Source organism: Brassica napus, chromosome C4 (genome assembly GCF_020379485.1).
Source record: "Brassica napus cultivar Da-Ae chromosome C4, Da-Ae, whole genome shotgun sequence".
Lineage (NCBI taxonomy): Eukaryota > Viridiplantae > Streptophyta > Magnoliopsida > Brassicales > Brassicaceae > Brassica > Brassica napus.
In genome coordinates this window covers 37,476,550-37,488,718 of record NC_063447.1, presented here as the reverse complement: position 1 = coordinate 37,488,718, position 12,169 = coordinate 37,476,550, and positions in this window count along the sequence as shown.

Below are 12,169 nucleotides of genomic sequence, written 5' to 3'. Positions count from 1 at the left end.
TCTGAAGGGGAGACCCCCTTGCAGTAGGGCTTGCCAATGCCTTTGATGAGGAAGACTCCTCTCCACGTAACCCCACTCTTTCACAAGAGGTGTAAGTTGCATTGTATAACGGACCATGCTCCTCTGGTCCTCTTACAGATTGGCGAACTTCAGGTTCTAACCTTCTCACCTCCCGGTACACTTGCTGTCTTGAGGTGTTGCTGTAATTTTCTCTCGTCTGGTAAGGGTGGTACCTTGAGGAAGATTCCAGATTCCTTCCTATGTCCCTCCAAGATTCCTTGCCTTCTCTATAACTGTGGGGGTTTTGACCATATCTTCTATCCTCTCTCTGATGGTAAGCCGCTTGATGCTCCTTATTGTATGATTCTCTAGGGGTGTTCTCTTTCCGATACTCTCTAGCCTTCGAGACTGATGAGCGCACTTCATATGACTGTATCTGAGAGGCTTCTTTGGTCGCCCTCTGATTTTCTCAGTTGTTTGATTTTCCCATAGATACCTCCTGCGAGGCTTTAATACCTTAGCTTCCGCTCTTGCTACCAGACATTCTTTGATCTCATGATCTAGCCGCAGGCATTTCAGGCAGTGCTTGTCCAATCTTTCATAAACCAAAGTAGTGTTGACCTCATCTCCATTAGGAAACTCAACAACCGAGTGCTTTATCAATGGGAGCAGACTGATGTCCTCAGGTTTTACCACTAAAACCAACCGCAAGTGCACGGTAGTGTGCAGTAGTATTTAGGGATCGAATTCCACAGAGGCGAAGGTTACACTATGAATCTATTAGAGTAAAGTCAAGCTAAAACAAAAATGATTGTGTGTTTTGTGGTTTTTAATTGTCACAACTTTTAGGTAATAAATTGAAATGAAATTTAATTTATAGATTAAGACGTTAGGCATCGGGTAATTCTCGGGAATGACATAAATCGGGAAACAAACATTAAACAAGGGATATGTATTAGAACCGTTCTTTAACTCAAACAGCTTAAGTAATTTAGCCTACTCTCGCAGTACTAAATCCTATGTTTTAGAATCTTAAATATCAACTCTCGCCATATTCATAATTCTAAACACGCATTTTAACAGGTTTGATTTGTTCACAAGTTCCATAACAACAACTCTCGTTGGTTACGAAGACTTGCTCATCTAGATTCTTTTCAGGAGTTTAACTATCACTTTTGGTGTGTTGAACTTCCTAATGATCATGAACTAGGTGTACATTCTAATTCAAGCTTTAAGATCAACCTAGATGAAGAACTAAATGATTTACCCCTTTTTTAACACATCAGTTTCATGGATTCATGGGTTCCTTTGAATCACCCTAGCCTAACTAGTAGATTACTCACACATGGAACCAAAAACACAATACATAATTGGGATTATTATAGAAATAAAGAAATTTAGAAAGGCTTCTCTGGGAAGAGAAAGGGATTCTCTTCTTCTTCTTCTACAAATTTCAAACTCAAGCAAAGCTTCAAACTAGAAAAAACACTCACAAATCTATTTTCTCTCAAGTTTTGATCTCTAAGATGGTGTGTTTTCTTATGGAGCTCGCCCCCCTATTTATAATCGGCCAAGGACCCTCCTTTTTCGACAAAGGCTCCAATTTCATCATGAAAGACGAGTGGATGCAGTAGGTGAAGTGGAGGAAGTGGGTGAAGCTGGACACAGCGAGGATGCATCGATCGATGGGTTTATGGGCTTTAACGCATCGATCGATGCATTTAAAAAAACTCTCGGCTCATGATCTTCCATCGATCGATGGGTTTTTCAATCAAAACTTATCGATCGATGGATTCTTTTCTCTTTCTTTTCTTTGCTTCTCGGTTCGATCCGTTGTTCGTTCTGCGCTCTAGCCCCTTCAGAAGGATATGAAAATCCCTTGAAATTCCAGTATGCACATGCCAATGGTTCCTAACGCGCTCAATCACCTAGATACCTGAAACACGAATGAAAAACTACAAATAATCGAGAAAAATATAATAAAAAATATATAAACAAGTACCAAAAACCTAGACACATTACAGACCGTCCACATGGACTCTCATTCTTGCCGATACCGCTGTGATCTCCGCTTTTTCATAGAGGCCAATGTCTTCTCCGATACACTTGACCTTTGCTTCTGTCCATAAATGAACAGGCAGTCCTTGCACTTTTATCCAAAAAGGAATCAGCGACGGGAATTTAGGTGAAATTGTGGGTTCCCATCTTTGGAGTATAGCCATCCATCTAGCATAATGGTATGGTCGTTTCTCCAGAACCGAGAGCAAGTCAGCTTCTAGTTCAAATTGGAACTGGAACATACCATTACCCAGGTCCGCCCCTACTGGTTTGAATTCAGTTTTCCAATGGTCTGTAAAAAACGGTATCAAGGACCAAACCTTTTGGACTGACTTGTTGGTAACCCTTCCTATGAGGGTGAGATGATGTTTACGAAGTAGATCTGAGTTATCAGGAGCTGGTGTCTTCTTTATAGCAGTACGCAGTGGTAGTTGAGAGCTGAGGTCCAGACCTTTCCCTTTCTCAGCTGAAGAAATTCTTCTGTGAGCCATCTTGGTTAAAAGGATTCCGCTTAACACAAGTTGTATCTTATCGGTGTCTTAGACTAGGTCTTGTCGGGTAGAAGCAAGACTCAGTTGACGGTATTTTGATAGTCTTTGTGAAATCCAAGAACAGAACTGTTAAGGAACCAGAACCAGGAATCCCCGGTATCAAAGCAAATCTGCTTAAAAAACTTTCTCAGAACCAGCTTTTTCCATCTTGTAGCTTTTTGGTTCTGGTTGAGTAGAGCTTAGAAACCATCGGAGTCCTTCCCATCTTCATCTGCGCTCGTCGTTTGGTAAGATTTGCGGTGCGCGGCGGTCCCTCCGACCAAAGTCGGGGGAAGAACCCGGAGTATAAATGTCAAGACTTCGAACGGACCGGGGGATACTTCTCAAAGGGGTAAAAATTTGAAATAACAGAGTTTTGTCTTATGGGTGGAGGTTAGGAAGTGGGAAAGTTTAGGCTTTCAACCTTTGGATACAAACTTCCTCGGCAGCTGTGTCTGGGAGAAAAGTCGCCTTGCTGTTTATATTAGTATACTTGCCCCTCTTTATGAGGGTTTTAGGTGTTGTAGTTATATGCTGAGAAATTGTGGTCATGGTTAGAGAGGGGAGGGGGGCGGGGGGATGCTGACGTAATGTTGTGGGGTTGAAGGTTATGTGGTTAGGATCAGTAGTGATGCTTAGAGGGTAGATGTGTTGTGATTAGGCAATATGGATGTGTGGTTTGGGTCAACGTTTTGGTGATCAGTTGTAGGTATGTGGTGGAGAGGAAAGATCTGTGGTCAGGGTTCTGATGGAGAGGAAAGATGTGTCTGGGTTAATGTTACAAAAACTTTGTTATGTATGATTATTAGTTGTGGTCAGTTGGTGAAAACTTTGTTTATGTTGTTGCTTTTGTTTCTGCATTTTAGAATATATGGTTAAAGGACTAAACAGTTATGGATAAAATACTAAAATGATGTGCTTAATATAGAAGCCAAAAGCAGAAGTTTACTTAAACCGAGTAAAGGGTGGCGTTAGGTTTAACATATTAAAAGTTTAGAGAACAGAAGACCCCTTTGTTACAAAAGCTAAATGTAGAGGTTGTGGTGATCAAGCGGGTGAGCCTGGTTGTGCTGTTGGATAGGTAGGCAGGATGATGGACTTGTAGATGTCAAGAGCATATTGTTTGCGGAGCTGGTCAACCAAAGTGTCTGTTATACCTGACATGTGTGGGGCTGGGTCACCAAGAGCATGCATCTCTATGAATTTGATGCTTACAGGTCCACAGTCACCGGTGTGTGAGTTTTTGGTGAGGGCATGCTTCCTGGACCAGGTGAATGGAGAATCGCCTGTAAACTGTGACAGTGGCGGAAAGGCGATTTTGTTGATGACAAATGGTAGCATTTTGAGAACTGGATCAAGGAACCGTTTAACCTTCCTGTCATTGTTTAATTCTGGTAGAGGATCCAAAACTTCCACTAAACGCCTTGGTAGATTGATAGCCAGGCCAACCCAGTGCCTGTCAGCCCATATCATTGGGGCGTAAATTGTGTGGACATTAGTGATTGATTTTTGGCCAGGCAATAGTACAAGACTTGAAAGACGAAAATCCGTTGGGAACCGATCTTTATGTTTGGCTCTTTCAAACTGCCAATGCTTCTTTTGAATGTAAGAGGTGAGCCAGGGTGAGACAAAGATGCTGCTTACGCCAGCAAGCATATCTTTGTGATGCTTCCCAACAGTGTACATAAGGATTTCCATGTGCTGGTATGAAATTTGTTGTTAGAATGGTGTAAGAAAAGATAGAGATGTTGTTTGAAATTATATGGTTAGAATACTTACGGTCTAAGCAGCCGTGGCACGGATACGGGGACTGGAAACGGGGTCGGGAACGGGGACGGAAAACGTCAAAACCAAAAATTTTAGATACGGGTACGGCTTAGGTACGGCAACAAATATAGATATACATATATATATATATAATCAGTTAAACATAAAAGTAAGATAAAATCTATATTCAAATTTAATTTAATCTTTTTAAAACATTAGAATAAACCAATGTGATGGCGAAAGTATTTGTTTCTGAAAATATTTCAGAAAAACACAGTAGTTCAGTTAGTCAACATTTGATAATAAGTTTGACTTCTCTAGTTTGGGTAAAGAAACGTGTTAAATTTCATTACTTGAATTTCATGACTTCATAAACATATAATTAGTTTTTCCATTTCTATTAATGAATGGTAAAATAGTCATTGACCCTTTATCTTCTCCACCCAGAAGATCTGCAACCCAAATCTATGGCCACCAGAAATTTCATTACTTGATATCTATGTTTCCATTATCTCATTTTGATTGCTTTTAACAAGTAAATGATAGATGTAACCTTCTTAATCATATCTCGAGCAAAATATCAAGAACATGGCTTAGAAATGTTTCTGAGACGACTCGGTCAACTCACAGATCCGTCCCCATATAAGTCTTTGCCGTCCCTGCATTACTCGAGACGTATTGGGGACGTTTCGAGGAGTACCCGTGCCGTACCCGTCCCCTCGCCGAACCCGGTACGTGAGACGGCACCAACCCGACGTACCCGTGCAACCTAGCTTACGGTGCTGTCGAGTTGTTTCTGAGGAGTGGACAGTTCCAGGAGAAAATTGTTGGTGAAAGTTGTGGTGGTCTGAGGGTAGATGTGCAACCTGAAAGCATGAGTAAGCTTGTAAGCTATAGGGAGGAAGCGTGAAAGATGCAGAGGTAGGAGCAAATTAGTGTTGATGACTTACACATTTTTGGAGGCTTTGATAGTCTTGTAGAACAATTCCCAGAGGTTATTGTCGACGTAACCTATAACAGTTTTTGCTGGAACAGTTTGACATTTGAGCAAATGTGTAGCCAGAATGCGTTCAGGCTCTGTAGGTATATGTTTTGGTTTTTTCCTTGCCTCACAAGAATCACTTAGGCAAACAAGCTCATCTGGTATGTATGGAGTGTTTGAAGTGGTTGCCTGCAATTAACACTTAGTGAGTTATATGTTATGGTTAGGTAGTCTTAGAAGTTTGATCTGACCTTTGGATTGAAACCTGTGTTATGTCCAGGAGAAGTTGTAGCTTTTGCTGTGAATGCATTAAGAACAGTAGCACGTGCATTGAAGCCTAGGCCCTTTGGGGATTGATTAGCTGCTGGACCAGCAGGTGTGTCAATGGATTGACACGTGTGGTCAGGATTCTTTGGGCTTGGAGGGTCCCTTTGCATGTGGTCAGAGATGTTCTGGTGAGAAGATGAGGATGACTGACCACCGTAAGAAGTTTTGGTGGATGAGACTGGTGCTAAGTGGTGGTCAGTAGGGAAAGTAATGTGGTCAGGAGTGCAGGTTAAGTGGTCGTGGTCAGGGTTTAGTGTTTGTCCAGCAGGGGATTGACACTTGGGGTCAGGGTTCACGGACCTGTAAGCATCAATTCCTTGGTCTTGCGTCTGTGTCATACTCCCTTTACAGTCTACCAAGGGGGTGCATCTCCCAGAGAGAACCTCGATTTCCGTATTGTTATTAAGGAGCACTGGACTTTCGCACGACTGGTTCTGTTCGTTATTAACTTCCCGTGAATGGTTTTCAAGTAGTTCAAAAATTAACTTCTCAATTAGAGTACGCTTCGATGAGGCCTCGGCAGGAGGGAACCAGTTCAAATAGAGCTGGAAAACCAGAGAAAAACATGATCAGCAAATCAAGAGACTGAAGACTACATTTAGAAACTATATGTTTCCACTCTTTGGACCCAATTCATGATATCAAGAAGTAAGCAGAATATTCTACCCTAACTGGGCTGCAAATAGACAACTTCTACACATAAAAACAGATAACACAACTAGCCAACATCAGAGTAATCGATAGCAAGAAACCTCAGTTTGACAAAGCTTATTTATTCAACAGTGACAAAATGAGAAACTACAACCGAATGTATGAAGCAGAACTGATCTGTTCATGTACTCAACATCATATTTTAAGAAAACTGGAACTCTTAGGGGCTCTGTAACATATATCACTAGAGCCCTTACATGACCTACAATACATAGCAATTAGAGAACAGACTTACAAAGTTGGAAGCATTATGTATCTTGAAAGGACTAAAATTCTGGGGAGCTTCAGCAAGAAATAGCTCGAGATAATGCAGCAGAAAGAGGCCACAGTCATATGAGTTTTCTTGCTGTGGCACCTGAAATAGAAAGAGCAAAAACAGATGCATAGATATCTATTATATAAAGAACAGAAAACGAGGTTTCGCAAGAGAGGAAGTACGTTTAAATGGGCCTATGAGGCAAAAGATTTAAAGACTAGAGGCCAGACCTCAAGTGAGACAAAACGCAAATTCATGAATCTAACAGAATGTAAACGAGAGAAGATGATTATCGAAAGAGTTTGTTATTCATCATAAAGATTCTGTTACAATGAATGTTCTTTATATAGAGCGTGTGATAGTAAAGCAAACCGGAATACATTCACCTAACCCATATACAATAACCAATATATGATTTAGTGTAAACCGGACTTTCTATCTTAATACCCCTCCTCAAGATGGCAAGTACAAACTTGTTAGAGACATCTTGCTAATAAGCTTGTTGAACTGAGTCGGATACAACGGTTTAGTGAATACATCCGCAATCTGAAGATCAGTTCGAACATGCAACGTTTTGATAAGCCCCTCCTCAATTCTATCCCGGACTTGATGACAATCCAACTCTATATGTTTGGTGCGTTCATGGAAGACAGCATTATTAGCAATGTGGATTGCAGCTGTGGAATCACAAAACAAAACCACTGGACCCTTTTGAGGCACCTGCAACTCATGAACCAAACTTATGAGCCAAATGAGCTTGCGAACCGCAAAAGCCATCGCTCTGTACTCAGATTCCGCAGAAGAATGGGAAACAACATGTTGTTTCTTAGATTTCCAGGAAATGAGAGAGGATCCAAGGAAAACGGTAAAGCCAGAAGTAGAACGTCTAGTATCTGGACATGATGCCCAGTCTGCATCAGTAAAAGCTTGTAGAGTAAAATCAGAGCTAGCGGAATAGAACAAGCCAAGTCCAATAGTACCCTTTAGATAATGCAACACTTTGTAAGCAGCTTGAAGATGAGATGCCTTGGGAGCAGACGAGAACTGACAGAGTTTGTTGATAGCAAACGTAATGTCAGGTCGAGTAATGGTTAAGTACATCATCTTACCAATCAAACGACGATAAACACTTCCATCTTCAAGTAGAGGCTCTGGAGAATGTTGAGCTAACTTCAAACTAGGATCCATAGGAATACTTGAAGGCTTGCAGGCCAACATGCCTGTTTCTTCAAGAAGCTCCAGTGTATACTTACGCTGACACACTGAGATACCCGTGTTTGATCTCGCAATTTCCAAACCAAGAAAATACTTCAATTCACCTAAATCACGTAGCTTAAAAGCTTTCTTCAAATCATCTTTAAGTCTTTCTGCCTCCGCATCATCATTACTGGCGATGATTATATCGTCAACATACACCCATACAGCAAAATACTTGCCATTATTGTTCCTCACAAACAATGTATGATCAGAGTGTGATTTCTTAAACTTCAACTTCCTCAAGGTAGAGCTAAATTTAAGAAACCACTGTCTTGAAGCCTGTTTTAAACCGTAGATTGATTTCTTCAGACGACAAACTGGGTTAGGAGGCAATGTAGTACCTTCTTTCGGAGTATAACCAGGAGGAAGAGCCATGTAAATCTCCTCAGTTAACTCGCCATTGAGAAAGGCATTAGAAATATCCAATTGACTGAGCTTCCACTTCTTGGCTGCAGCAACAGCTATCAAGTTCTTCACAGTAGTCATTTTTGCTACTGGTGAAAAAGTATCCACAAAATCAATTCCTTCTCTTTGAGTATAACCCTTAGCTACCAACCTCGCCTTATATCTCTCCAATGTGCCATCAGCGTTTAACTTCACTTTGTAAACCCAACGACACCCAATTGCATGTTTACCAGTAGGAAGAGAACAGACTTCCCATGTATCTGTGCTTTCTAAGGCTATTAATTCTTCATTCATTGCTTTCAGCCACTCATCAAACTTCTTTGCCTGCGTGAACGAACTCGGCTCAGCATGAAGATTAACAGAACAAATATATGCCTTATAACCTTCTGACAATTTATCATATGACAAATAATTTGCCATTGGATAAGGTATCTCCGTCGTATTCATGTTACAGAAATAATCCTGTAAGTACGCTGGAGGTTTAGAAGTACGTTTACTTGTCTCTGCATCAGTTGTCTGTACAGGTTGATCAGGAGTATTAAGACTAGAAGGAATGTTCACTACTGCAGGAGACTCTTCAGCAACATCTGCAGGAACTCCATCTGTCACTACTGAATCAGACCTTTGTACAACAACATCTGCTTGAGAGTTCTGCACCCCAACATCCTTCTCAGAGAAAAAATCCAAATCAGAATCAGAAATATCCTGAGTAAATGGGAAAATGTCTTCATGGAAGACTACATTTCGAGATATATGAGTTTGATGAGTCTCAATATCTAACAATTTGTAGCCTTTGTATCCAGAAGGATAACCAAGAAACACACAAGGCCGAGCTCTTGGTTTGAACTTATGTCTGTTCTTGGATGATGTCGAGCTATATGCAAGACAACCAAAGACACGCAGACCACTGTAATCTGCTTTCTTAGATGTTAAAACTTCAAAAGGACTCTTGTTCTGCAACAACGGACTCGGAAGACGGTTTATGAGAAAGACTGCAGTAAGCACACAATCCCCCCAATGCTCCAACGGAATCCGTGCTTGAAACATAAGAGCCCTGGCCACATTCAGTATGTGTTGATGCTTCCTTTCAACTACTGAATTTTGTTGTGGTGTTTCTGGGCATGAGTGAAATGACAGAATTCCTTTGCTTTTGAAAAGATCAGTAAACTTCAGCTCATTGGCATTGTCTGATCTGACTCCTTTCACCACTCCATTATGTTGAGTCTCAATCATTTTCAAGAATTCCGGAAAGATTCGCAAGACTTCATCCTTCGTTCTCATAAGATATATCCATGTAACCCTTGTATGATCATCCACAATGGTGAGAAAATATCGATATCCTTCTGCTGTTTGAACTGAGAAAGGACCCCAAGTGTCAATATGTAGAAGTTCAAAAGGAGTAGTACACATATTGTTCTGAGAATCAAAGGGTAAATGCTTCTGTTTTGCCAATGGACAGATAGGACAATGAAACTGATCTTTATTTTTGTGTTTTAAACCCAATACATGAGTAATGAAATCAGTTTTCTGAATAGATGGATGACCCAATCTATTATGCCAAACAGAAGAATCAAAAATAACATTGGAACAGAAAGCAATCTTCTGGTCAAAACTCTGACGAACAGTGTCCATATCAAGCACGTACAGATTCGCTATCTCTTCACCCTGACCAATCATCAGCCCCTTGATAGGATCCTGTACCATGCAAGACGCTTGATCAAAAACAACTCTGTAACCCAAATATTTAGTTAACTGACTGATACTCAGGAGGTTAAGACGAAAGTTTGGAATAAACAGAACGTTTTTGAGAATCATAGAATCAGTCATCTTGATTGTACCAATGCCTGCAATTTGAACTCCCAAACCAGTAGGTAAAGTCACAGATGAATGAACAGCATTAGACAAATCCGCAAATAATTATTTGTCATGACAAACATGATGTGTAGCGCCACTGTCAACTATCCAAGATTCAGAAGACAGTATGTTTTTGGTAGCCTGTAGAGCTCCTACAAAGTGTAGGGTAGATGAAGAAAATGCCATACCAGGTAAGGCGGTGATACTGCCTTGAGATGTAGAAGCGCCAGCATGAGATTGTCCTGTCGTCTGGAGTTGATTATTGAAGTACTCAATCACCCCTTGTATCTGATCTTTGGAAAGATGATTAATCAACCCTGTAAGGTTTTCAACTTCACCAAAACTATCAGTATTTGGAACAGAGATTTGAGCTACAACTGGTTTTGAAGCTCCCGTGGTCTTTGATGAAGCAACAATCTTTTCAGATTGATTCTTTTGCTTATGTTTGAAACCAACTGGATAACCATGTATCTTGTAGCAGGTATCAACCGTATGACCAGTATAGCCACAGTGACCACAAATGGGTTTGTTTTGTTGATGTTTAGAAGGATAAGAACCTTGAGTAGCATTCACAGAGCCGTGAGTATCCTGATTGACCACATTGAAAGCAGTCGCATTCTGAATAGGATGAATACTGCGCTGTCTATGGTCTTGATCAAGTAAGTGATAGATTTCAGATAAAGCAGGAACATGTTTCTTCATGATGATCTGGCTGCGAATAACGGAGTATGAATCATTCAAACCAGCCAAGAACTTGATCACCTTAGCATGATCCTCCTTCGTCTTCATCACGTTACAACAGTCACATGTTTGACAAGTAGTCTCACAACTAGCTCCATCAAGTTCATCCCATAATGTCTTCAATTTTGTAAAGTAAGCAGAGAGATCCATCGCTCCTTGCTCAAGAGCCCAAATCTGTTGAGACAATTGATACGAACGTGGAAGGTTTGTGATGTGAAAACGCGTCATCAAATCCTTCCAAATTTCTGAAGCATCATTGAATCGCAATATACTTTTGTAAATCGATTTAGAAACTGAGTTGAGAATCCAAGACTTCACCATCGAGTTACATCTAGACCAGATCCGAAAAGTTGGATGAGAATCACTTGGCCTAGCTAAAGATCCATCAATGAAGGCAAATTTGTTCTTCGCATCTAGAGCTATAGTCAAAGCAAGACGCCAATTATCGTAATTCGTGCCATCAAGGATCTCAGATGTAAGCGAAAGGCCTGGGTTATCACCACTAGTGAGGTGAAACGGAGAGTGAATGCTATCAGGAGATACCGTAAACGGAAATAGAGAAGCTGGAGGTGCCGGAGGTGCTGGATCAGCTACAGGTTCCGGTGTTGATGATCGGCGAGTCGACGAAGCGGCTCTGTTTGTCCGACGAGTAGATCTACGAACAACCACCATCGAAGATGATGAGAAAACTTCCGCAAACGAACAGATCCGTGATATTGATGATCGATGATACGTAAATCAAACGAACTATCAACGGAGAAGATACGCCGGAAAGGATCGGTCGAGAAGTTAGTTCTCGAGCTCTGATACCATAACAGAATGTAAACGAGAGAAGATGATGATCGAAAGAGTTTGTTATTCATCATAAAGATTCTGTTACAATGAATGCTCTTTATATAGAGCGTGTGATAGTAAAGCAAACCGGAATACATTCACCTAACCAATATACAATAACCAATATATGATTTAGTGTAAACCGGACTTTCTATCTTAATATAATCTGGTAGAAATATCATCCGATGTCCCCTTATGCCTCTCCTTCCATTCCTCGCACAAGTAACTTAAATCAGCAAAAAAGTTGTTATCAACAACTCTCCCCAGGTTAAGACTTGAGCATGAATATAGTTCCACACATAATTCAAAAGCATCAGAGCATAGAATTACAGCATATTCTCCAACTAATAAGGAAAAGAGAGCATCAGGAAAACAAATTATCACCCCCTTCGAGGCTTAGAAGATGAAACTGAAATATGGCTGTGAGGCAGTTAACATACCTTTGGA